The 24,703-nt window shown below is 36.8% G+C and overlaps 1 non-coding gene across 1 annotated transcript; it reads left to right on the forward strand.

The window, feature by feature from the left end:
- Positions 1-18,867: 18,867 nt before the first annotated feature.
- LOC138153386 (U6 spliceosomal RNA) lies at positions 18,868-18,974 on the forward strand. The gene has a single exon (XR_011166365.1). It is a non-coding gene; the product is annotated as a U6 spliceosomal RNA (small nuclear RNA).
- Positions 18,975-24,703: the final 5,729 nt, after the last annotated feature.

Below are 24,703 nucleotides of genomic sequence, written 5' to 3' on the forward strand. Positions count from 1 at the left end.
GAGAGAGAGAGAGAGAGAGAGAGAGAGAGAGAGAGAGAGATTAAGACCCCTTATTTTGCTAAATATGGTAGCATGTAATCAATCCTAGCTCCTAGGGAAATTGAGTCTGGGGATATATTAAGTTTGGGAGTTCTTAGCTGCAGTAGGCTATGCAAATTTAATGTCCACAGTAAATTCAGAATCAAGATGATAAGCCCCCAGAATCCAAGGGCCACCATGTTGCTTAAGGAGGGACAAAATGGCTCATGTCAGAAAAAAAGCAGATCAAAGGTCACATGCTGATCAGTACTAGATTCACTTCCAGCCTGGGCAAAGGGGGAAACATAGTTTTTAAAAACAACAACAACAAAAGGAACCCCTCTGTAAGTCAGTTTCCTCACCTATAAAATGGAGTAATTATAGCTGTGGGACCTAAGTCATGGAGCTGTGAAATATAGCACATAAAGTCTACCTTATGTAGATTCTTACACTAGCTTGGAGCTTTGCTTTTATTTGGATGCCATGTTCATAAGTGAAAATTAGATATTGATCAAAACATATGCTATTAAGAACCATGCACTGAATTAGCTAGCCTGTCACTACACTTATCTAGGAATGGTATAAAATTGGACAGTGACCAGAATTAAATAAAAGGAAGAAAGAGGACTGGATTATATTTGGGAAATTAAACAGTACCTTCAATGTCCAAACATGCCACTGCCCAATTCACATAAGAAAACTCAACACTGATATTCTTTATTATGGGATGCTACCGTCTCCAAAAAGTTAAAGCCACAATTGTCCAAAGAGCAATGGAGAGATATTTCGTGGGCATAAGTAGGCTTTTATATAGCATCAACAAGAAGTTGCCTACAAAAAAAGTAATGTCAAAGATCTCATCCAGGAAACACAGATAGGAAGGTAGGTCAGTCATGAAGGAAGAGTAGAGGATAACACTGATAACCCCAATGATGCCCTCCTCCCTGAGGAATGTTAAAAGCCCTAGAAAAAGACTTCTAGAACATTAAATGGACCCTTTAATACAAAACCTGCAACCTTGATAGATATGACCAATTTATATTGAGGTTTTTGCCACCCACAATCTTGGAATTAGAAGAGATAAAAGGGACCTGATCAGCTGTTTAGCCAATCTCCTCATTTTACACATGAGAAAACTAAGACCCAGGAAACGTCTCATCTAGTTCAATCCATACCTAACAGAAATTCTTTCTTCATAGTGTCTGGGGCCAGCCCCATCCATGTGTCCCAGATTTTGTTTCCTGTTTGCAGAAACTAGATTTTTATGTTAACATTGTTTTTACTAACAGCAAAATAATTCTTATTAATTTGGCTGTGTTTCACAAACAAACCATTTTTTAAATGTTCATTCATTTGAATGGTTTTCTTCTGGGTAGAACAGAGAGAATTGGAGACGAAGAGCCCAGGCTTGAATTTTATTCTGCTGTTTCTTTGCAAAAGTCTTCTCTGGTGCCCGCTTCAGTTTCCTCAACTGTAAAAAAAAAAAAAAAAAAAGGAGCTTGGACTAGGAGATCTCTAAGGGCCTTTCCCATTTTAAATGTTATAGAACAATTAAAACAAGAAAGAAATCAGCCAAACAACTGATTATACTTTTTTTTAAAAAAGCAAACTTATCCCTTATTTTACTCTTTTAATGAGATAAATAAGTTAAAAGCATTAAACTGTATTGGCTGGTTTAGAGGGTTGGCATATGGTTCAAAAGAGGGTTATAGCTTGATTCAAGAAGGATTTATTAAGCATCTACTATGAGCAAAGCACTGTGCTAGGTCCTAAGGATACAAACACATATATAAAATTAGTCCCCTTGAGAAACTTACATTTTTCTATCAAGTTTATGTGTTTCATATTAATTATCATCACACCAAAAAAAAATCTATTGACATATGACTCTCACAACTTATCCCCCTTGGAAACATAATATATATGAACAAGGCTCATAACTATTGCCAGAAAAACAATTTAGAAACTATTTCTTTAATTCAATTCAAAAAAGCACTTATTAAGCACCTACTGTATGCGAGGCATCTTGAAGATAAATTGATGTGATTATTTTATTTATTAAAACAATCTCCTCATGAGGCCACACACTATTTTGTTTTTTCATTTTACAAATGAGGAAATGGACATGGGAAGTTTAAATGAATTGACCGTGATACCCAGAGCATCAGCATTCCCTGGACCTTGCCTGAATTCTTCAGGCTGTAGGGACAGCACTGAATCACAAGGTGCATTAAGAATAGCCTACACTTAGGGGCGGCTAGGTGGTACAGCGAATAGAGCACTGGCCCTGGAGTCAGGAGGACCTGAGTTCAGATCTGGCCTCAGACACTTCACACACACACACACACACACACACACACACACACACACACACACAAAACTAGACGTGTGACCCTGAGCAAGTCACTTAATCCCAATTTCCCTCCAAAAAAACAAACAAAAAAAAAGAATACCCTGCACTTATAACTATGATAACCATTATCCTATTGGAGCCACAAACATGAGATAGGTAGCACAAGTATCGTTATTCTCATTTTACAGCTGAGGAAACTGAGATCCATGGGTGGCTAGGTGGCGCAGGGAATAGAGCACTGACGCTGGAGTCAGGAGGACCTGAGTTCAAATCAGGCCTTAGACACTTTGACACACTTACTAGCCATATGACCTTGGGCAAGTCACTTAACCCCAATTGCCCTCCAAAAAAGCAAAAAAAAAAAAAAGAAAGAAAGAAAGAAACTGAGGTCCAGAGAAGTTGTCACTGGTCCAAGGAGCTTTCACCTGGTAAGTCATCTGACTCTAAGTCCAATGTTCCATGGGGTAGCTAGGTGACAGAATGGTTAGAGCACTGTACTTGGAATCAGGAAGACCTAATTTCAAATTTTAAATTAGGTACTTAGCTCTGTGACCTCAGACAAGCCTCTTAGCTTAGGTTCCTCTTCTGCAAAACATAGATAATAAAATCACCTACCTCCTGGGGTTGTTGTGAGGATCAAGTGAGATAGCATCTGTAAATCATTTTGCAAATGTTAAAGTGCTATTAAATGCTAGTTATTCTTTTTCTTTCAGTGTTACCAATCTACTTCTCTAAGAGGAAAGTCTAGCTCAGATTTTAAGCAATGATGTTAATTTAACCCATTAAAGGAGAAACACACCTGCTTCTAAGGTGATCAGCTGGGGGAAGAAAATTCTCTCTCCAGGCTTTGAGGGGAGGGTATGAACAAAAAGGTCTTGCAAGCTCTGGTGATGTAAGAATAATGTGGGCAAAAAGAATAAATTTGCTCCTCACTATTGGGTATGATAAAAAATAATTTAATTATTTCTCATCTTATTTGCATATCCTTCCATCATTCCTTACATAGTAAGCTAAACTCTTGATGAGAAAAAAAGGACACTGAAGAGCAAAGGAATATTAAAAAAGTAAATAACTGAATCCATTCAAGTTAACCCTTTCCTAAATTTATTTCATTTATTATTCCTTTTGCAAAATATTTAAGAAACTCCACTTATTTAATTTATCTTAGGTTACAATGATGATGTCATTTTAAACTATTAAAGTAAGCAATTAAACCAAAGAGTTTGATTTGCACATGTTTACATGTATTATATATATGTAATTTTTATTTATATTATAATTATTTATTCTATATAAATAATTAATTTATACTAATATAATAAATAATATTATATAGAATATATAATATAAATATATAAATAATTAATTATAGTAATATTATAATACATGTATTATAAATATTACAAATATTTGCATATATGTACACATGCACACACATATAACCTTGCAGCCTTATACAATAAGAAAAGAAGTAATTCATCTGATCATAAATTCAGGTCAAGGAAATTGGTCTGTGTACAAAATATGTGGTTATTATTCAAGAGTATAACCAAGTTTTTAATGCTATCTTACAGGGGGGCAGATTGCTCAATCATTGAATTAGTTGTTTGGGTTTGGGTGGTTTTTTCCCCAAAAAAATTATGTCCCTTTTATGTCTCAGAGATGTCAAACATCTGGTAGCCAGGTTCTACTGCATTCTTTTCAGTGTTGTCTGAACCTCTTCCTATTAAGAAAAACCTATTCTACAATTTACAACTTGCCTTCAAAAAATAAAAATAAACTCTTCAAGTATTAATGTCTGATTATTTTTTTAAAATAATTTAAAAATTATTTAAAAATTAAATTATTTTAATGGCCTATAATATTCTTGTAATGGTAAATTTGATCTAGATATGAGGAAAGGAGGTATTAGACATTCTGAAAAGGGAAGATTATTTTTAAAAATCAATGATATGTCTAAGAAGACTTGTTATCCTATATAGTAATATAGAGCAAATTAAAATTGATACTTCCTCATACACTAATATCAGTATTTGTTGAAATTCAATATTAAAACCGACATTCCACCTATTTCAACAAATTTGGAATTTTTAGTTAGGTCATCTCATATTTGTCCAAGTCATAATGCATTATATTATATTATCCTATTTCTGATACTATCTGTGTGACCTTGAGCAAGTCATTTAACCTTAATTAACCCCAGGTCTCAGTTTCATCGTTTGTAAAATGAAGAAATTGGACTAGATTTCCTCTAATGATTCTCCTGTGAAAGGTTCAAGTTGTTTCTTATTCCCAAGTCTAAGTGAAAGTTATCTTTACTGATTTTCCTCTCAGAATATAAGGAGGGAGGAAGAGGACTGTCCAGAATTCTACTCACTCCAGAAAATCTGTGAATCATTACCAGACCTGGCATTATGAATTCTGGGACATGTGTTTGAATCTGGTTTCTGGAAGGATATATGTTGAGGGAAAACTAACCAAAGAAACTATTTCCATCGGTCATTGGTGGTAAAGTGGCTCATCTTGACTCACTTCTCACATTAGCTCAACCCTGCCCAGAAATAATGAGATTTAAAGTTCAACATATTGCTATCTCTCTTTTTTAAGTGCTCCACAGCTCTCCAAACTGCTAAAAGCTGAGAATGTGACTCTGGTCATAAATTCAGACACTCCATGAAGACTTTTATGATTTCTTTCTAAGTATAGACCTCAGATGGGCAAAACTGGCTAGGAAAATGCAACACAGTGATGACCCCACTTTTGTTTGTAATTAACATCACTATCGTTATTACTAAATGGTGAGAGTATCTGAGGATGTTGGAAGTACTTGGGAGAAACATGTGACCTTGCTTGTTCCCTGAGAAGCATTGAACAATGGAAGGGGATGGAGGAAAAAGGAGGGCGGAGGGGGAGCAGGTGTGGAATAGATTTCCAGGACCTTGAAGAGAGAAAAATCAATCAACCTATCATTTATTAAGTGCTCACCAACTGTGCTTAGTTCTGGGAATACAAAGGTAAAAACAGTTCCTGCCCTCAAGGAGCTTACATTCTAATGAGGGAAAGAGTATGTACAAATAGGTACATACAAAATATATAGAGTATATGAAACTAGTATAAAAGGAACAATTATATCTATTATATTATTAATATATATCATATTCAATTATATCTATCTCATCACTGATGTCAACATGAACTTTTTTCATGTTCACAATTAGCAATGAGGTATAGTTCCCTCTACCCTCCTTATATACTTTACTGAGTGTGGTCCCAATAGTGTGTATTTATGCTACACATAATAGTTTGGGCAATCAGTACTCAGACAATTAAGACTAAGTAAGAGTTAGTTTGGCCCAAGCATATTGCTACTTAGAGATAAAGACCAAAAAATACGAGAGACAAGTTTTTCTAAGTTTAGAAGGCACTCAAATCCTTGTATAGCTTCAGTTTTCATCCGATCTTAATTATTTTGTGGGTTCAAGTTCTGTTTCCAGCAAAACACAACTTCCTAGTACTGCGGAAGAAAAGGACTTATAAAATGGGTTTCTTGGAGCTCAAATAGCTCTTTAAAACAATATCTTGATGAGTTTAGTGTAAATGAGCCAAAACATATGGATTAAATGTCCCTTTAAATACACATGGCTTTAAAAATTAAGGGAAAAAAGGTTTTGGCAAAATGTGTTTCAGATTTGGTTGAAAGAAAACATTTGAAAGAAATAGTTTGAGGGACTTGGCTAACCCAAAACATACCTGGGCTCTTCCATCCTTCCTATAGGCTCCACAGCAATAAGGCATATGGATCATATACCAAGAAACACCCGCCCCCCCCCCCAAATTTTCTGCTTTCTGAGTCTTTCTTCTCATGTCTGAAGCCGTTTAAAATGGTCATGGTGTCATTACCATGTTGAAGAGCACAGTACTACTGGGATCAGTTTCAAGAAGATAGGATAAATGCATTGATGTTCATCAGTCTGTGGAAAGAAAACTAAGTTTGGTCTCAATAGAGTTCATGATGTCATGCCATTTAGTTCCTACTAGCCAGAGCTAACATCTATATGTCAAGCATGAGATCCACAGAAATGAAGCTCAGTAATACAGTCAGTCTGCCAGCATTGATAATGTTGAGCTTGGACATATGAAGGAAGAAAGATGATAACAGAATAACCAAGCTCCTGTTTTATGGTCTACCAAAGGAGGGGTGACTGCAAGCAGGAGTCAACGGGAAAAAGTCATTAGGGGAGGGACAAAGTACCACCTACCATGATATGACTATGATCTGGTCAGCTAGATGGCACAATTAAGAGTGCCAGGGCAGTGTCAGGAAGACTCCTCTTCCTGGGTTCAAATCTGGCCTCAGATACTTCCTAGTTGTGTGACTCTAGGTAAGTCACTTAACCTAGTTTCCTGAGTTATAAAATAAACCAGAGAAGGAAATGGCAAACCATTCCAGTATCTTTGCCAAGAAAATCCCAAATGGGGTCACAAAAAATCAGACAGGACTAAAAAATGACTGAACAACAAAATGATCTGCTTAAAAAAAAAAAAAAAGGCTAGCAGTCTTTCCAGCCAGCACATATTACATAGAATCATAAAATTTTAGAATTGGAAAGAATATCAGTAGTCATATATTCTGACTCATATCTGGAAAGGAATCCCCTCTATAATATGCCTGACAAATGGTCATGTAGCCTCTACGTGAAGACCTCCCAGTAGGGAAAGCTCACTATCTCCAAGGGGGCCCATTCCACATTTGGATAGTTTTCATTGTTAGGAAACATTTCTTGACATTGTCTTAATTTGCTTCTTTGAAACTTTCATCTGTTGCTTGCATTTTTCCCCTTTTGGGGACAAACAGAACAAATCTAATCCATCTTCTACATAACAACATATCAAACACTGGAAGATAACTCTCAGAGTCTTCTCTTCCCCAAGCCAAACACCTCTAGGTCCTTCAACAGATTCTCATATGTCAAGGCTTAAGGTATCTCACCATCCTGGTTGCTTTCTTCCGAGTTTTCTCCAGTTTGTCAGTGTTTTTCCTAAATTGTGAACACAATGGTTCAGATGTGGTTCAACTAGGGCAAAGTACAATAGGATGACCAGGTCCTTATTCCTGGAAGTAATGCCTCTCTCAAAGCAGACCAAGATTACATTAGCTTTTTGGCTGCCACAACACACTGCTGCCTTACATGGAGCCCACAATTCCCTGATTTTTTTTTCAAAAAAGTTTCTATGTTTCCCTTTCCCATCTTCTGCTTGTGAAGGTGATTTTTTTTTTAAACTCAAGCATAAGATTTACATATAGCCCTACTAAAATTTGATGATTATACCCATTGTTTTAACCTGTCTAAATCTTTTTGGATACTGGCTACGTCATCTAGTATTTTAATTATCCCTCTCAGAAGTGTTTTAACTATAAATTTGATTAGCATTTCATCTATGACTTTATTCAAGTCATTAATTTTTTTAAAAAATGTTAAACAACATGCCACAACCACAGATCCCTGAGGCACTCCACTAGAGTGACTGGCATGTTAACAGCCTCCTGCCAAGTTTACATTGAACCACTAACAGCTACTCTTTTAATCCAGCCATTCAACCAGTTCCAACTCTGTTGTCTAGTTCACATCTCTCCATCTTTTTTCATAAGAATAATATTAGACAAAACAATTTGGCATCAATTAAAAAATGGAGGTTGATCAGTGGAACAGATTAGGTACTCAACTAGCAGAAGCAAACAAACCTAGTAGCCTCATCCAATAAATAAAAAGACCTCAGCTACTGAGGTCAGTCTTTTGATAAAAAAAAGGATTCAATAAAACCTTTGGCAAAACTCTAAAGCAGTCTAGCAGAAACTAGGTTTAGATCAATTACTCACATTATGTAACAAGATTAGTGTCAAGTGGATCCATGACTTAGATTTGAGGTCCCATCATAAACAGATTAGAGAAACAAGGAATAAATGGCCTTTCATGTCTAGGGATAGATTCTTCATGTCCAAATGAAGTGGACAAGAAGGGAGGAGTTATGTAGGGACTATCTTTGAGGCAAGGTTCTCTGATTAAGATTTCATTTCCAAGATAAATAAAGAATTGTTTCAAATATATAAAAATAAGAGTCATTTCCCAATTGATAAATGGTCAAAGGATATGAATAGACAGTTGCCAAAGAAAGCTATCAATAGCCAAAAGAAAAAAAATACTCTAAGAAGCTAGTAATCAGAGAAGTGTAAGTTATTGTTGCTATTTCTTTGTGTTGACAACAATTATCACAGTGTCTTGCAGAGAGTAAGGGCTTAATAAATTTTTATTAGCTGATTTACTGCACCAAGGAAAGCTTACAAGTTGTCTATAAACTCCATCATCAAAAAGCTATCTTTTCCTCCACCCCAGTTATCTTAACCTAGAGTCCATGAATTTGGTTTTCACTTTTGTTTTGGTTTTTTGAATAGCAACATTCCAAAGGAAATGGTTTCCTTTGTTATTCTATGCATTTTGTTTTATGCATTTCAAAACATTATTCTAAGAAGGAATCCAGGGCTTCACCAGGCTGCCAAAGAGGTCCAAGACACAAAAAAGATTAAGAACCTCTCCTCTAATCTGATGTTGATTTTACTCTAAATTAGTCTTGTCTTCACCCAAAAACTCCCTGTCTGTGAAGATAATCAATTTCATTTTTGATAGTAGCCTTCAGTGAGCACCACCACGCCAGCAAAATATTCACAAAGTTGTGATTAAGGAAAGTTAAAAAGGACTAACTCCAAGAAGAAAATAGCATCAGAAACTCTCAAGACACATGAAAATAGAACTCCCAACAATGTTGTCCAGCAACATAGTGTTGACAAAACACATTAGCTAAGTGATTAAACTGGTGTGTTAACAGCAAGAATTTGAGAAGCAATAACTCATTTCAAACAAAGACAACCAACAGTCAATGAGACAATAACAGCAAAGAAAGAGGGGAAAGGCTTAGAAAAGAATTATGGGTTTTGAGAGTTCAAATAGACAATGAGCTCTCCCCTCAATCATGGAGATCTGGTTTCAAGATCTGTCTCTGACACATACTGGCTCTGTGTTCTTCACATCATATCAATTTATCCTTTCTTGGAAAGTGCTCTAAGCAATATTCTGAGACTAGCAGTTGAAAAATAGTTGTCCATTTGATTTACTTTGGTAGAGGGAGTCTCCTCCCTGGGAACTCCCTATAGGACTGAAATCTCAGATCCTATGCAAAAAAAAAAGACTCATCATTTAATCTAACTCATTCCTATATGATGAGGAAATTGAAACATAGAGAGTGGTCAAGTGATTTTCTCAAGAAAACAGAGTTAGTTAGTATTTGAGACAAAACTGGAACCCAGATCTTCTGTGATCATTTCACTCTGATACATGGTAAGGGCTGGGGGGGGGGGGGGGGGAGAGGGAGTAGAGGGAGGGAGCCAGGCAGGTGTTTGTAAGCAATTTAGAATTGTTGATTACTTATCATCTGAACACTTATCCATGTACAGAATATTGTCTAATCTTGAGTCACTATTTGGGAACCAGATGAGGGCTTAGAAATCATAGGATCATAGATTTAAGGCTCAAAAGAGTTTTGGAGGTCATCCTGTTCAATCCCTTAATTTAACAGAAAGGGTATTTGAGATTTAGAGAAGTTAAGAGACTTCTCCAAGGTCCCACAGCTAGTAAATGATAGAACCAGAATTTCAGCCCAGGATTTTAAGACTCTAACATTGTTCTGTACACCCCAGTGTATACATACCACATTGACTTCCAGTGCTATTCTAAAGCTTAAATTAAAACTATATGACCACATCTGCAGCTCTGCGAAGCTTGAACTTCACAGAACAAGATGGCCTCCCAGGTTGTGCTCATCATCTCTAATCTCATCACCAAGCACTAACTCAAGCCTTGACTGACATCACCTTCTACAGTCTCTTCTCCCCTCTGACTGGAGGGCTGGAGGGAAGAGTACCAAACTCCTCCCAATGTTTTCCTTTATAAAGGGCAGAAACTAGACAGCTCACTCAACTTTGCATCTACTGCTTTGCCTGGTTTCAACTCCAGGTACACACTGGCATCCCTCCCCCCTACAGCTTTTCTATGTCCTCACTTCCCCCCCCCATTAAATTGTGAGCTCCTTAAAAGGCCTGTGTGTGTGTGTGTGTGTGTGTGTGTGTGTGTGTGTGTGCCAGCCTGTTTATGTGGGAGGGAAGGAGGGAATGGTATCACACATTATCCTGGTCCCCACCCCACTTTTTTTTTTGCTTTTTTTTGGAGGGTGATTGGGGTTAAGTGAATTCCACCCCACCTTTTAAAGGCCAAAGATGTCACATTTCTACTATACCCCCAGGGTTCTCCAATACCTTTAAAAGTGTTTGGGGGATGTCTAGACTATGTATAAATTACTCCATCCCTAACCAATGGTGTTCCTTCCATTGTAGAGAGTGTCTTCATCTGCAATCCAGTTTCATTAGCCACTAATAGTCAAGATACTGTACAAAAGGTTATCTTTTACACAGAAATATTTACTTCAAAAGGCAAATATGTATATATATATATGTGTGTGTGTGTGTGTATGTATGTATGTATGTATATATATATATATATATATATGCAACAAATATACAAACATACTCCCCCAAAATGTGAGAGGCATAATCTCCCTCCTGCTTTGAACCACCTTAGTCCCTTTCAACAACAACAACAAAAATATGTTCTGAATCTTCTGGATAATTTAATATACTACTTATTCTTTTAGATTTATTCATTGAATGCTTTCAATAACTACAATGATAACTTGTATACCTCTAAAATGCTCCAAATTAAAATTTATATCACATAATTATAATTATATAAAATTTTATTCTACATATAATTATGAAAACACTAAATATAAAATTATAAAAATTATAAAACAATTATTAATATTTTCAGTGGGGAATTCTATAAGAATTACAAGAAGTAAAATAGCAAGAACTCATATCCTTATTATCTACAAGGTTTCATATTAAATTTCTTTCATATTACATTTTGTTGAATATAAACAAAATGTTTATGAAATAAGTTACCATTTAGCAGATATTTAACATAATATATAACAATCATATATAAACTTAATTTGTATGTTGGACTTTTTTTTTAATGAACATTTAGAATGTTGGCTCAATACCAGACAAATACAGTCTTAAACCTGGTTTCCCATTTAGTTTATTTTCTGTATTTTGATTAAAACAAAAATAAAATGAAAATGTTTGCTCATACAACTATGTGGTGGAAAAGGTCTCTTGGCTGAGACATATACATTCATTTTCTTTATTTTCAGTCACATAACCAATAAGTAAAAATGAATAGCTAGTCATGACATAAAATATTTGCTTTTCTTCTAGCTAATGACAAGCATGGTATTAAGTGATCAGTGTATTTAAAGTTCAATTGCATACGTTGCTTCTTTTAAACAATGTTTATATGTAGTCTGTGCTTTGTAAAGAAGGACTCTCTTCAAATGTAACTTTCTTCTCTTCTACAACTGGCTTTACTGTCACAGAAATTCTAATCAGTGACTGACCAGTGTTGCCAACAAGTTAATTTGAAAATCCACCAGATAGAGGAATAGTAAGAGAAGCAGATAATTAGTTTAAGTCAGAACACAGCCTTAATACCATAGTGAGAAGGAATATAAGATGTTTTTTTCTGCAGAAATATTTGCAATAGTCTGTGAAGGTTTCAAAATCACTTGTGATTTGTATAACCAGCAATCATTGTTTTCAAATACCCTGATATTTTCACTGCAAGAATGCAATGACTACACAGCTGATGAGGTAAAAATACAGGGTAACAAAAGGGGACAAGAAGGCTATGCTGGTACAGTATACGTAACAAAAATGAGAATATGTGTGTGCATCTGACCATCTATAGGGAATCATTTTGAGCTTGAATATCAAACCCTTGTGTCATTTTGGAAACAATTTGATGACAGATTGAGAAACTGCAAGAACACATTATGCTTCCTCAGAAGTGATCAGAGTTTGATATAATCACAGTGTAGTTGCCAAAATGATTGTATGCATGATCACGAGAGTTTCAAATCACTGAAGAAACAAGCTTGTAATGTTTCAAATATGTATATGCTTGTTGTCACAGAGGAAAAGTATATTTATAACCTAATTGGGCAATTATTTACTGCTTAAGGCATCATTTTAAAAATTTTAACATGAACCCCTTGGACTATCGTTGCAAACTCCCAAAGACTTCATGAACCTCTAAATGGGAACCACTGGTATCAGTAATGGAGATAACACTAAAAGTTTTTAAAGGAAGAGAATGACTTGGTCAGACTTATGGATTAAGACAGTTACTTTGACAGCAACATAAAGGATGCATTAGAAAAAGTAAAGACTAGAGGAAGGGAGAATAGTTCAGAGGTTACAGCAATAACCAAGGTGAAAAATAATGAGAACTTAAACTCAGAAGGTAGCACTGAAAATGGAATGAAGATGTGAGAGTTATAAATGGATCTACTTTAAAAATCTGATTACTTATTGACTGGGGAATTTTAAGAAAAATACCTTTTTGAGAAGGGGTGATAAATTTTTTTAAGGAGCAGTTTAATTGGATATTACCCACTTAAGAAAAAAAAAGACAGCTTTAAAGCACTAATTGTATATTCAAGGCAAGTAAAGACAGAAACTAAGAGGTAATTTAAGGGGGACAAACAGTAACAAGCTTTTGAAGAAGTTGATGGGTAGCTTGAAGAGTCTACCAGTCAGTCAGTCAGCAAGCATCTTTAAGTACTTACTAAGTGTCAGGCACTAAAGATAGGTTTTCCATCAAAGACAGTACAGTGAGAAGGCAGCATGGTAACATGGAGAGATCTTTAGCCTAGGAATTGAGAAAAAATTTTAGAGCCAGAAGTGCCACTAAGCAACATCTCAGATCAATTATTTAACCTATTACCTATAGCATGAAGAAGCTGATCTAGACATCCCCAAAGCTTCTGTCTAGCTCATTTAGAAACCATGACTCTATGAATGTTGGCAGGAAGTAGAGCCATAACTATCAATATTTTCTTCATCTGGGGCAAGTGGAGGAATGGGGAGGAAGGAAGAGTAGTTCACTTGAGGTAGAGTATGGAAGAAGAGAAAGACACCTTAGAACATCCTATAATTTCTACCTGGCAAAAGTAAAGTACTCCACTGAAGTAAAGTCCTTTGCCTTTTCCAAGGGTGGAGAGCGGGGAGCAAAGCTGACAGTATAACTTGCAGGGAAGGAATCATATCCCTATTTTTTTCCTCTCCTGAGGAAAAGTCTAGGATCCCCCACCATAATGTCAGAACATTACAGTTCTTATAAGATAAAAGTTGCGACCAAAGGAAACCAAGGGTAGATACTAGCTACAATTTAACATTGTTTCTATGCTTTATAGATATCAAATGTGATCCTTGCCATGAGGCAGATTTATTAGATGAATATTGAGGGCAGTATAAGAGAGGAAAGAAGAGACTTAGAAGCAAAGAAGATAAAGCAAAAGGGCACAAAAAAATGAAACTATTCAATAAACTTGAAGTTCAGATGAAAGGGACAAGTCAGGTGATAGTTTTCTATAATCTGATTATTTTAGCTATTCTCCAAACCATACAATTTTACGTCTTTTGTAGTATATGGGATGGCCCAGGATGTGTTTAGGGGGCAGAAGGTTGCATTGGAAAAGTACACAGTCTATCTCCAGGAAGCATAAGAGTTTGTTCAATCAGTCTGTGGTGTCTGAAAGAAACTATTGTAGGGTCAAGGTTTAAGGACAAGATCCCTTAAGCAGAGAGTCATTAGTCCCCTTGAATGAGTATTTTCTGGGAGTGTTCCAGTCTGCAGTTGCTCATGTAACACTCCTTATCTCAACAAGGGCCTGGCAACTTTGTCAGCACACTAGTGTTTCTTGACTAGCGCTGTTAACAAATCCAAACTATTGTATGGAGCACAAGTGTACAGAGTTGTACACCCAAACAATTCGGCACTGGGGCTTTAAGAAATATTTGTACAGTGTGTGTCATTCAGTTATTTCAAAGTTACAGCCTACCTCGGATCATTCACTTAATTCAAGCATACATATGCATTCTTAAATATTTTACTTGTTTGTTTTTATACACGTATATAACATAAATACACGTGTGTATCAAATATGGATAGATGCATATATACATGTATGTGTACATATGTATATATGTATGTGGGTATATATTATATTGTGAGTGTACATATATTTTTAAATGTATATATATTGTGTGTATGTATGTATGTGCTGGCTAAGTAGAAAAATGACAGTTTTCATCTTCTGAGTCTAAAGAACTATTACCTACAAAAAACATTTGTCAACTCAATTCAGTACAAAGAGAAAATTTCTATGCAACCTCCCTTAGGAGTGGGAGGGGTGATAATATCTGTAATAGTAGATTAATGGTCTCAGCTTATTGTCCAAGGGTTCTGATTACTACCCTGGAAGTTTTGGGATAAGGAATCATACATTTTAGCCCTGGCTATCCTCTACAGCAGTCAAACCCATAGCCCACTGCCTACAACACTTTTAAATATAGCCAGAACTAGATTAAAAGAGAATTGGGATAAATTTAACAAAGTAGATAAAAATATAATAAAATTGTGTTGTTGTTGTTGTTGTCTGACATCATAGCTCTAGAGCACAAACTGGACTGAATCTTATAACTTCTTTCCAGATTCCACCCACTGCTTCTGCTTCTAATTCCTCCCACCTGGACCAGGCCAAGTAAATAAACTCAAACTGGATTCTTTCTTTGTTGAACACTTCAAGGAGGAGAATAAACCCTTAGCTGGCCAGTTGGAAGAACAGGTCAATCAGCAAGCATTTATTAAGTGCTTACTCTTTGCCAGTTACTGTGATAGGTTCTAGGACTACAAAAAAAATGAAACGTTGCCTACCTATGCGTAAGCAGCTTATCTTCTAGTAACTCTAACATAGGCATAAATAAGCATAGAGAAAATAAATACAAAATCAAAATTTTGAGGGATGAGGGAAGGTATCAGGAAAGGCTTCATGTAGCTCTTGTCCAGATCAGAGTATTATAGTTCTAGAGCTGGAAGGGACCTCAAAAACCATCTAATTGAACCCTCTAATTTTTTAGATAGGAGACTCAGGCCCAGGGAGATTCAGTGACTTCCCCAAATTCCCACAGGTAGTAAGCACCAGAGGCAGAATTTGAATCCAGGTCCTCTGATTCCTGAGACAATGTTCTTTCCACTGTACCATGCTGCCTCCAAGAGGCACAAAGACAAAGAACTCTTAAATTTCTACTAGGTGCCTCAGGCTTTCAGTCAACCAAATGGGATGAACACTGTGGAGGGTGGTTTTGAAACTTTCTTTGTCACTTTCACAGAGGTTATTTGTTGAGCTCCAATGAGCAGATGAGACAGGAAGCATCACAATTTCGTGAAAAGAATTCAGGTTCCACCACTATCAAACTTGCAGCAAATTGACTTAAGGAAAGTGGAACAAATAACAAAAGCAAAGGCTGTGCAAGTAATCTGGGTCCATTTCATGCCTTGCACCTATTTCCTAGACTCCCTGCCGGTGACTGAATGAGACTGGCACACATTTCCGAGTAGAGATTGAGGTCACTGCCCCTATAGGTTTCTCCTGCCTGCTATAGATTTCTCTGTCCAGTTCCAAAGGGAAACTTAAAAACTCCTTCCCCAAATCTAAAGTTTTCTAACTTTTTGCTCAGTCAAATTTGGCAGCAACATGCACACACACACACCCTATCTAAAGCTAAACTTCAGGTACAGCCTCATCCTTTGTGGACATCCTTATGTTGGCGGTCCAGTCTTTGAACATAAAGGCACTATACATAGGAAAAGTCTGACAAACATGAATTATGTGCTAAGCAGTAACAGCTTTATAACCACAAGGGCGGTCAATCTTCTCAGTGTATACTCACACCTTAAGGATTATAACCTCAGCACAAGTGTTTGCTAGAGGCTAAATCTCTGTCTAAGGTCCTTGGCACCAAAAAAAACTTTTTCTGGATACTCTTAAACAATATTAATCCTATCAAAGGAGGAGGTGAGTGAGCACAGGAGACTTGAATAACTAGTATGGTATAGTGTAAAGACCACTGGATTGGGAGTCAGAAGACCTGGATTTGAAATCCAGTTCTGCCATTTACTAATGATGATACTATTAATGAGCAGGGGCTCATCAATAAAATAAGGAAATTGGGCCAAATCACCTGGGAAGTCCCCTCCAGCCCTGGACCATTTTCTCGTGTCTTACATCTTAAAAATTCTTTCTCTATTATTTGTCATTGATGGTAAGTCACATTTTAATGCAATTTTTAAAACATAGTAGAGCTTTATTTAAAAAAAAATTTTTCACAAGCTCTCCTCTTCCTTTCAATCCTTTAACAATAGTAGTAATGTGACCTTAATTTACTTCTCTCTACCCCACTTGGCCAAGCTGAGTGCCAGGGATTCTACTGTTGCCAGACTATACCACAGCTTCTAAGAAAGGGTAGACAGGGAAGACTGACTTTGTGTATAATATACGTACATATACAGTGCTTTGAAAAGTCTTGTGTAAATTAGTTATCATAGCAAGATAGTGTGAAGAGGAAGGGTTGCTCAGTGATTAGCATATTGGATTCAGAATCCAAAAGGCATGGCTTCAAATTCTGTCTGTAAGCCTCAGTTTCAACATTTCTAAAATAAGAATAATACAAGCTCAATAATACTCAAAAGATTATTTTGCAGCTCAACCACACCAATTATTAAATCTAGATCATGAATATACAGTGATTAACAAACTATAAAGCATTATAAAATTCTTAGGTTAAGTCCATGGCTATTCACTTTTTCATTGCAAGCTATTTAGCCTTTCTGAGTTGAGATAATTTATTTCAACAATCATTTATTAATTGCCTACTATATAAAAGTCACTGAGGAGTTCCCTCTTTTTTTGGAGGAAGGTGCTATGGAACCCATACCTATGATTTTATCAGTAGGAAACTCTTTGCAGCTCCACAAACAAGGCATTCTACCTCTTGGAATTTTCTCCAGCTGTGACTAGAGATGCTCTCCCTTTTTATCTCCACCTCCTGCCTTCCCAGCTTCCTTCAAGTCCCAACAAATATCCCACCTTCTACAGGAAGCCTTTCTCAAACCCTCTTAATTCTAATGCCTTACCTCTGTTCATTATTCCCTATTGACCTTGTATATACTTGTTACTGTATGTGTTTGCTTGTTGTCTTCCTTTGATATTCCTTGAAGTCAGTGATTGACTTTTGCCTCTCTTTTTTGTATCCCTAATACCTACCACATTGTAGACACTTAATGAAGACTGACTGGCTAACTGTTTGACTGACTAGTATGCAAATGGCAACTCCTTTGCAACTTATGATCTAAGAGAGTTGTTAAGGCATCAAAAGGTTAAGTAACTTACCCATGCCATGCCCCTGACAGCTAGAAGAGGAAAGGTTTGAATCCAGGTCTTTCTGATTCCAAGACCTGCCCTCTATTCATTAGGTCACACTGTCTTAGTCACTAGAGAGTAAAAAAAAAAAAAAACCATTAGCCTAAATAATCCATGTCCTCAAGAACTATATATCCCACTAGAGTGAAGGGCAGCTGAGAGAATCACAAAAGACTTGGAGTCTGAGGTGATTCCTGAGCTAACTTTGAAGGAGAGCTATTCTGAGAGGCAGAAATGAAGATGGGGTACATTCTGTGTGTGTAGGCATAGAGATGGGGGAGATGGGAGATGAGTTCAGGGAATTGCTTATAGATCAATTTGGCAGCAAAGGAGAATCCATGAAAGGGAATACCATGAAATGTCTGGTGGACTGTTTCTTATTAGGTAGGTGGGATTGAGATTGTGAAGGGCTTTAAATGCTACAAGAAGTTTATTTTATCCTAGAGATTAAAGACATTGAGAAGGAGAGTGACATGATCAGATATATGTCCTAGATATTAATTTGGTAGCTTTGTAGAGAATGGATTGGAGAGGGGTGATATTGGAAGCAAGGGAGTCAATTAGAAGACTGGTATTGTAATAATCTAGGCAAGAAATAATATGAGTTTGTGGCTGTGTGAAATGAGAGAAAAGGACAAATTTGAGAGAATTTGTGGAAACAGAATTAACAAGGCTTGGCAACTGATCAAAAATGGAAGGTGAAAAAGAAGAAAGGGTCAAGTTTACAAACCTGGATAACTGAAAGACAGTCGTGCCCTCAACAGAAATAGGGAAGTTAGATTGTAAAGACAAAAGCTTAAGAATTCTGATCATTACAATAATCATCCAAAATTCTAGAGGACCAAGGATGAAGCACACTACCCACCAATGGACAAAGAGGTAAAGGACTCAGGAAGCAGAATGAACCTTTTTTGAATATGACCAATACAGGAAATTGTTTTGCTTACCTTCCCTCTTCGCCCCCCTCCCCCCAGGCAGTAGAAAGTGGTAAGAAAGAGAAAATAGTGCTCGATTCGGCAGCACATATACTAAAATTGGAACGATACAGAGAAGATTAGCATGGCCCCTGAGCAAGGATGACACGCAAATTCGTGAAACGTTCCATATTTTTTTACATGTAATTGGGAAATAAGATGTACAGGCACTGGGGCATAGAGATCCACTGGAAAAGTTGAAAGGGATATGGGAGAGAGCAGATTGGAGGAGGGGATATCTTGTGGGACTGCTATTTTTGGGGGGTGGGTAGAAGAAAAACAGGGAGAAAATTTGTAACTCAAAATGTGGCGGAAATGAATGATGTAAATCAGAAGTTGATAAAGCATTTGAAAAAAAAGGAAAGAGAAAATAAAATTTTGTTCACTAAAAAAATGAGATTAGTTTTTTAAAGAAATAAGGAAGTTGATAATATGGAAATGTTTTATATGATTGCACATGTATAAACTATATCAGAATGCTTACCATCTCAGGGAAAAGGAAAGGGAGAGAATGATGGATAAAATTTAGAACTCAAAACTTAAAAACAATGGATGTTAAAAATTATTTTGAGAAAAAATAAAATATTTTTTAAAAAAGAAATAAGGAAGTTGGGGAAGGGATGGGCTTGGGAGGGAATCAGAATTCCATTTTTGACATGTTGAGTTTGAAATGCTGATGAAATGCATCCGTGTACAGCAGGTTGTTGGCAACGCAAGATTAAAGTTCAAGAGAGAGCTTAGGGCTATGCATATAGATTTGTGAAACATATGCATAGAGTTAATAATTAAACCAGTGGGACCTGATGAAATTGTCAATGGAGTGTAGAGAATGAAGAAAAAACAGCCCAAGGCACAGCCTTAAGTGATAACTAAACTTAATGGACAAGAGATGCATAAGGATCCAGAAAAGGAGATTGTATACCCACCTCTTGAGGTTGCTGAGACGAAAATGTTAAGAAAAGAAGGGACAAAACCTGTATGCATGAAGGTTGATGTACAGTAATATCATTAATATAATATCTCTAGAAGAGACCTCAGAAGGCATCTGGTCCAACCCCTTATTTTACGGATGAGGACACTGGGACCTAGAGAGGGTATGTGACTCTTGGATAATGTTCTTTGAGTGCACATTGGGACAACTCTGCTGCCAACAGTGCATGTAGATTCTGGGAACTGATTCTGATTTTCCCTCTTATCTCCCTCATTCACAATGGACACCTTGTCAGTCAGTCGATAATTCAGCAACAGTAACTGAACACGCACTGTGAGCCAGAGAATCCTGTCCTTATGTCCTTGCGCTCAGAACACAGGGAGTTAGCGGAGAGGGAGGAGAGTGGAGAGGAAGGACACTGGAAAGTAGATATTGAAACCTGAGAATTATCATTTCTCAGTTCCTTCATTTAAAAAAAAGAAAAGAAACTCCATAGTACTTAGCTCAGTTCGGTTCTAGGCACAGCTTTAAAACAACCAGTTTGTCTTCACCACCTGGCTTTCTCTTTCTGCAAACCTTTCTCCACCCACCACCTTTCACCTCCACCCCACTCCCCCTTGGGAAGCATTTCTCTCTCCCTCAGACAATCTTCTAGTGCTCTCATCCTGCACCATGTCTCCCAAAGGGAGGAAAGGATTCTTGCAAACTCCTTTAAGACATTACATTGATGATAAAGGCATAAAAAGTGATTCCAGAAAGAATAGTTGGGAGAAAATGAGATTTCCTTTAATTATTTTTTTCCTTATTAAGAAGATATCGTTTGTGGTATTGGAAAAGAGCACATACTGACTCTCTGATCAGAAGACTTGGATTCTTAGACCGGCTCTAATTTTTACTACTAGTATGACAAGGACTTGCAAGCTCAGAGTGAATGTAAATACCAATTGTTTCTGTTTTGACCTGAAACCCTAAGATTGATTTTGTTGTTGTTTAGGTAAAAGGGGCCATTGGTTAACTTATTTCTTTCTTAGCCTTAATCACTGAATGAGAATTGTCTCAGTCAAAGTGTGAACTTGCAAAGATCTCAGTTTTTAAAAGCCATGATCTCCCTCTTCATCTGGGGGCCATCTCCAGTCATACTTACCTATATCTTGCCACTAAACCCAGATGGCTCCGGAAAAGAAAGTGAGGCTGGTGACTTTGCAGAGCTCTCCCTCACTTAAATCCAATTCACTTGCAAGTCCTGGTATCACCTTCCTGATGTCATGGCCACCTTTGAGAATGAAGGACCAAAAAACTAGTGTGACTTTGGAACAAGTCACTTAAACTCCCTATAGCTCATTTTCCCAATTTATAAAATGAGGGGATGGATTCTTGATATCTGTCCCTTCTAGCTCTAAATTTCTTAGTATATATTTCTTCTTTTGGTCCTTCTTTATAGAGGAAACTTTTTCATCTTCAAATTTTTCCTCCATGTCCTCTAAGTCATTCAGATTCTGAAAGAGAGCATGTGGGAAATGCTAAGCTAAATCAGTGACTCAACCTTCTATGTGCCATGGGGCTTTGGGCAATCCACTGAAATATATGTACCCTTGTTCAGAATAAGCTTTTAAAGGCAAACAAGAAAATACATAGAATTGTAAAAGAATCCAATTATGTTGAAATATGGTTATCAAAAAATTAATGATCTTATGGGCCCCAGATTATGAACCCTAGACCTAAAGGAATGGGTCATAAGTAATAGCATTTCAGTAGTCAGCAAGTGGGTAGCTAGGCAGTTCAATGGATAAAGCACTGGGTGTAGAGTCAAGGAAGACTCTAGGCTCAAATCTGGTCTCAGACACTTACTAGCTATGTCACCCTGGGCAAGTTACTTAACCTTATTAGCCTCAGTTTCCTCATCTATAAAATAACTGGAGAAGGAAATGACAAACTAGTGCTGTATCTTTGCCAAGAAAACTCCAAATGGGGTCACAAAGAGTCAAACACGACTGAATAACAACAATCAGTAAATGCAGCAATTGAAGAGGGGAGGCTTCCCAGGGTATAAACATAAACAAATCATAAAAAGTATACTGGCCCAGCTTATATTAACGTGTCTATTTTAGGACACTTAAGGCATGTACAATGCAATGCAATACAATACAATACAATACAATACCATACCATACCTATATTTAACAAGTATCTATTAAGCCAGTACTGTATGCCAAACTCTCCTAGTCAAACAAAATACACTTCTTATCCCCTAGAAGATTACAATCTGTATTACTAGAATACAAGCAACTAAAACTATTCCAGATAGACATGTCTATGTCATCATACTTCAGAGAGACTATATAATGACCAAAAAGAGAAGCTAAGTAATATATAGCTTGGCCCAGGGTGTATGACCCACAGTTCATCATTTTCAAAAATTAGCCAAAGGTGACTTACACCTATAGAAAAGAACAAAAATCCCATTTACTTAATGAAATGTTTGCTAATACATAAATGTGTATGTGTATGCATGTGCATATATGCCTATCATATACATATCTTTATATACAGAAAGATGTAGCTATATATGTATATATTTCATACATATATATGAAGATACAGAGATTTAGATATAGAGATACATAGTCTATATGGTTGTCATTATATCTGTGGATGATAGAGATACACCTAATTTGACTTTTGGAAAGGTCAAAAACTCTAGGGAATAATTGTTGGGAAATAGAAATGGGCTTTCCCTCATCTTTTTTTCCCCTTTACTAGCAATTTCATTCTTTTCTATTTGATCTTTCTTTAACTGTATAAATCTTTTTTCTTAGGGAGGGGAACTGGGTGAGGGGAATAGTTTGCTCTTCAAGCTTTCCCTTAAAGGGTAGAAAAAAGTATGAAACAATAAATGTTAGAAAAGAGAACAATAATGGGGTGGCCAGGTAGCACAGCGAGTAAGAGCACTGGCTCCAGTGTTGGGACGACCTGGAGATCGAGTCCCGGGCTCGGACACTCAGCACCCACCCAGAAACACCTGACCGTGTAACCTTGAGCAAGTTACTTAACCCCAATTGCTTAGGGGCGGCCAGGTGGCTCAGCGAGTAAGAGCATTACCTCCAGTGTTGGGACGACCTGGAGATCGAGTCCCAGGCTCGGACACTCAGCACCACACCCAGAAATAACTGGCTGTGTAACTTTGAGCAAGTTACTTAACCCCGATTGCTTAAAAATATGAAAAAAAAAAAAGGAGTACAATAAGGATGCATCTGATTCTTGAATAGTACATATGAAAAGCTACTCCGTTTGTCCACAGTGTGGAAGAAGACAAATTCCTTTGACCTTTCTGTAACCCCCTGCTTAATTTTCATAGAGAAATATTTCTATTTGTCTCCTACTCAAAACCTGACAGACAGACATTAGAAACTTAGAGATTACCATTTCTAAATGGTTGGATACAGTTTATTTTTTTTTAAGTTGTGACTTTTATCGTGTTTTTAAGGGAATATTTTTCTCTTTTATTTCCTTCACCTCCTCTATGAGTTCTTGTTGCTGTTTTCTGTTGTTGTTTTTTTTCCCAGGAACTCTTAGGAGATGAGGTAACAGCCTCTAAGCAGTTAGAAAAGACTAATGCCTAGAGCCACTTACAGTGTTATCATTCTATAAGAGTGGCCTGCTGCTGGTTTTGTGGGCACTGTCTACACAGTAGCAGACACTTAATTGCAGGATGTTATCTAAAGAAGTTTAAGCAGCCCTGCATCTACAGCCGCTTGTTCGGTATTCTATTTTTATTTGGGATGAACACAACTCAGGCCTGAAATTCTTCAAGTGGAAAGTATACAGGAAACATTTATGGGGAAACCTTATAGCAAAAATAAAAATAAATGCAATATCACATTGTTTAGCAAACCCCCTGAGAATAAAGCTCCTTTAACAAAGGTTGCCCCTGTGACAGGGAAAAATCTAGCCTCTCTGGTGGTAACAACTATTTCTGAGAAGAAGGTAATGATGTTTTCTCAGCTATGAGCAGATTGAGAGCAGTCTAGGCACCCAGAGATAGTTAATAGAAGTTTTCAAGGCTCACAGGACCCAGTCCCCTAAGAGTGCAGAAGTACTACGTGAACTACACACAACATTGTGCAAAGACTCCATATGTTGAGATCTTTTTGCATCCCCAGAATGTATCATAGTGACTCGTACATAACAGGCATTCAATAAATGCTGATTGGTTGATTTATTGATTTCTGTGTAATTGGACAGAGCAGAGAAAACAGAAAGGCAGACTGTTAATGACAATCATCATTACTATGTATTCTTCCTTAATCAACATTCTGTGTTTTAATCATCCCCAATTTAAGCACTTAAGAAGTTATAACAGGTGGGTGGCTAGGTGGCACAGTGAATAGAGCACCAGCCCTGGATTCAGGAGGACCTGAGTTCAAATCCAGCCTCAGACACTTAACACAAAAAAACTAGCCATGTGACCTTGGGCAAGTCATTTAACCCCAATTGCCCCTTCAAAAAGCAAAAAAAATTTTTTTAATTAAAAATAAAAAAGAAGTTATAACAGGCAAACAAAAACTAGGAAATAATTAAAGTTTTTCTACTATGCCCTTAGAGTATACTTTCCTTATCCATTGTGTTAACCTCATCCCCATACTCTTTTTCCATATGTATAGTACCCTTGTACTGTCCAAAAATGTGACTTTGTTTAGAAATGACCATAAAGTAACAGATCTTTCCTTCTCCCTTCTTTACTCACCACCAACCACTCAATCAAAATTTACTTTATAGTTATCCATCAATTATGCTATGATGTGGATGGTCTACCTTGAGTATATGTTATTACAGCCTCATTGTGGTTGGGATTATGGGTATGATTCCTAAAGGAACTGAACTGTAAATGTAGTAGACCATGACTTGGGGAGCTATAGGAAGGAATATTACATGAGA

This window comes from Petaurus breviceps, unplaced genomic scaffold (genome assembly GCF_028583685.1).
Source record: "Petaurus breviceps papuanus isolate PSGF00001 unplaced genomic scaffold, PetGlider_PUasm1.0 90977, whole genome shotgun sequence".
NCBI lineage: Eukaryota > Metazoa > Chordata > Mammalia > Diprotodontia > Petauridae > Petaurus > Petaurus breviceps.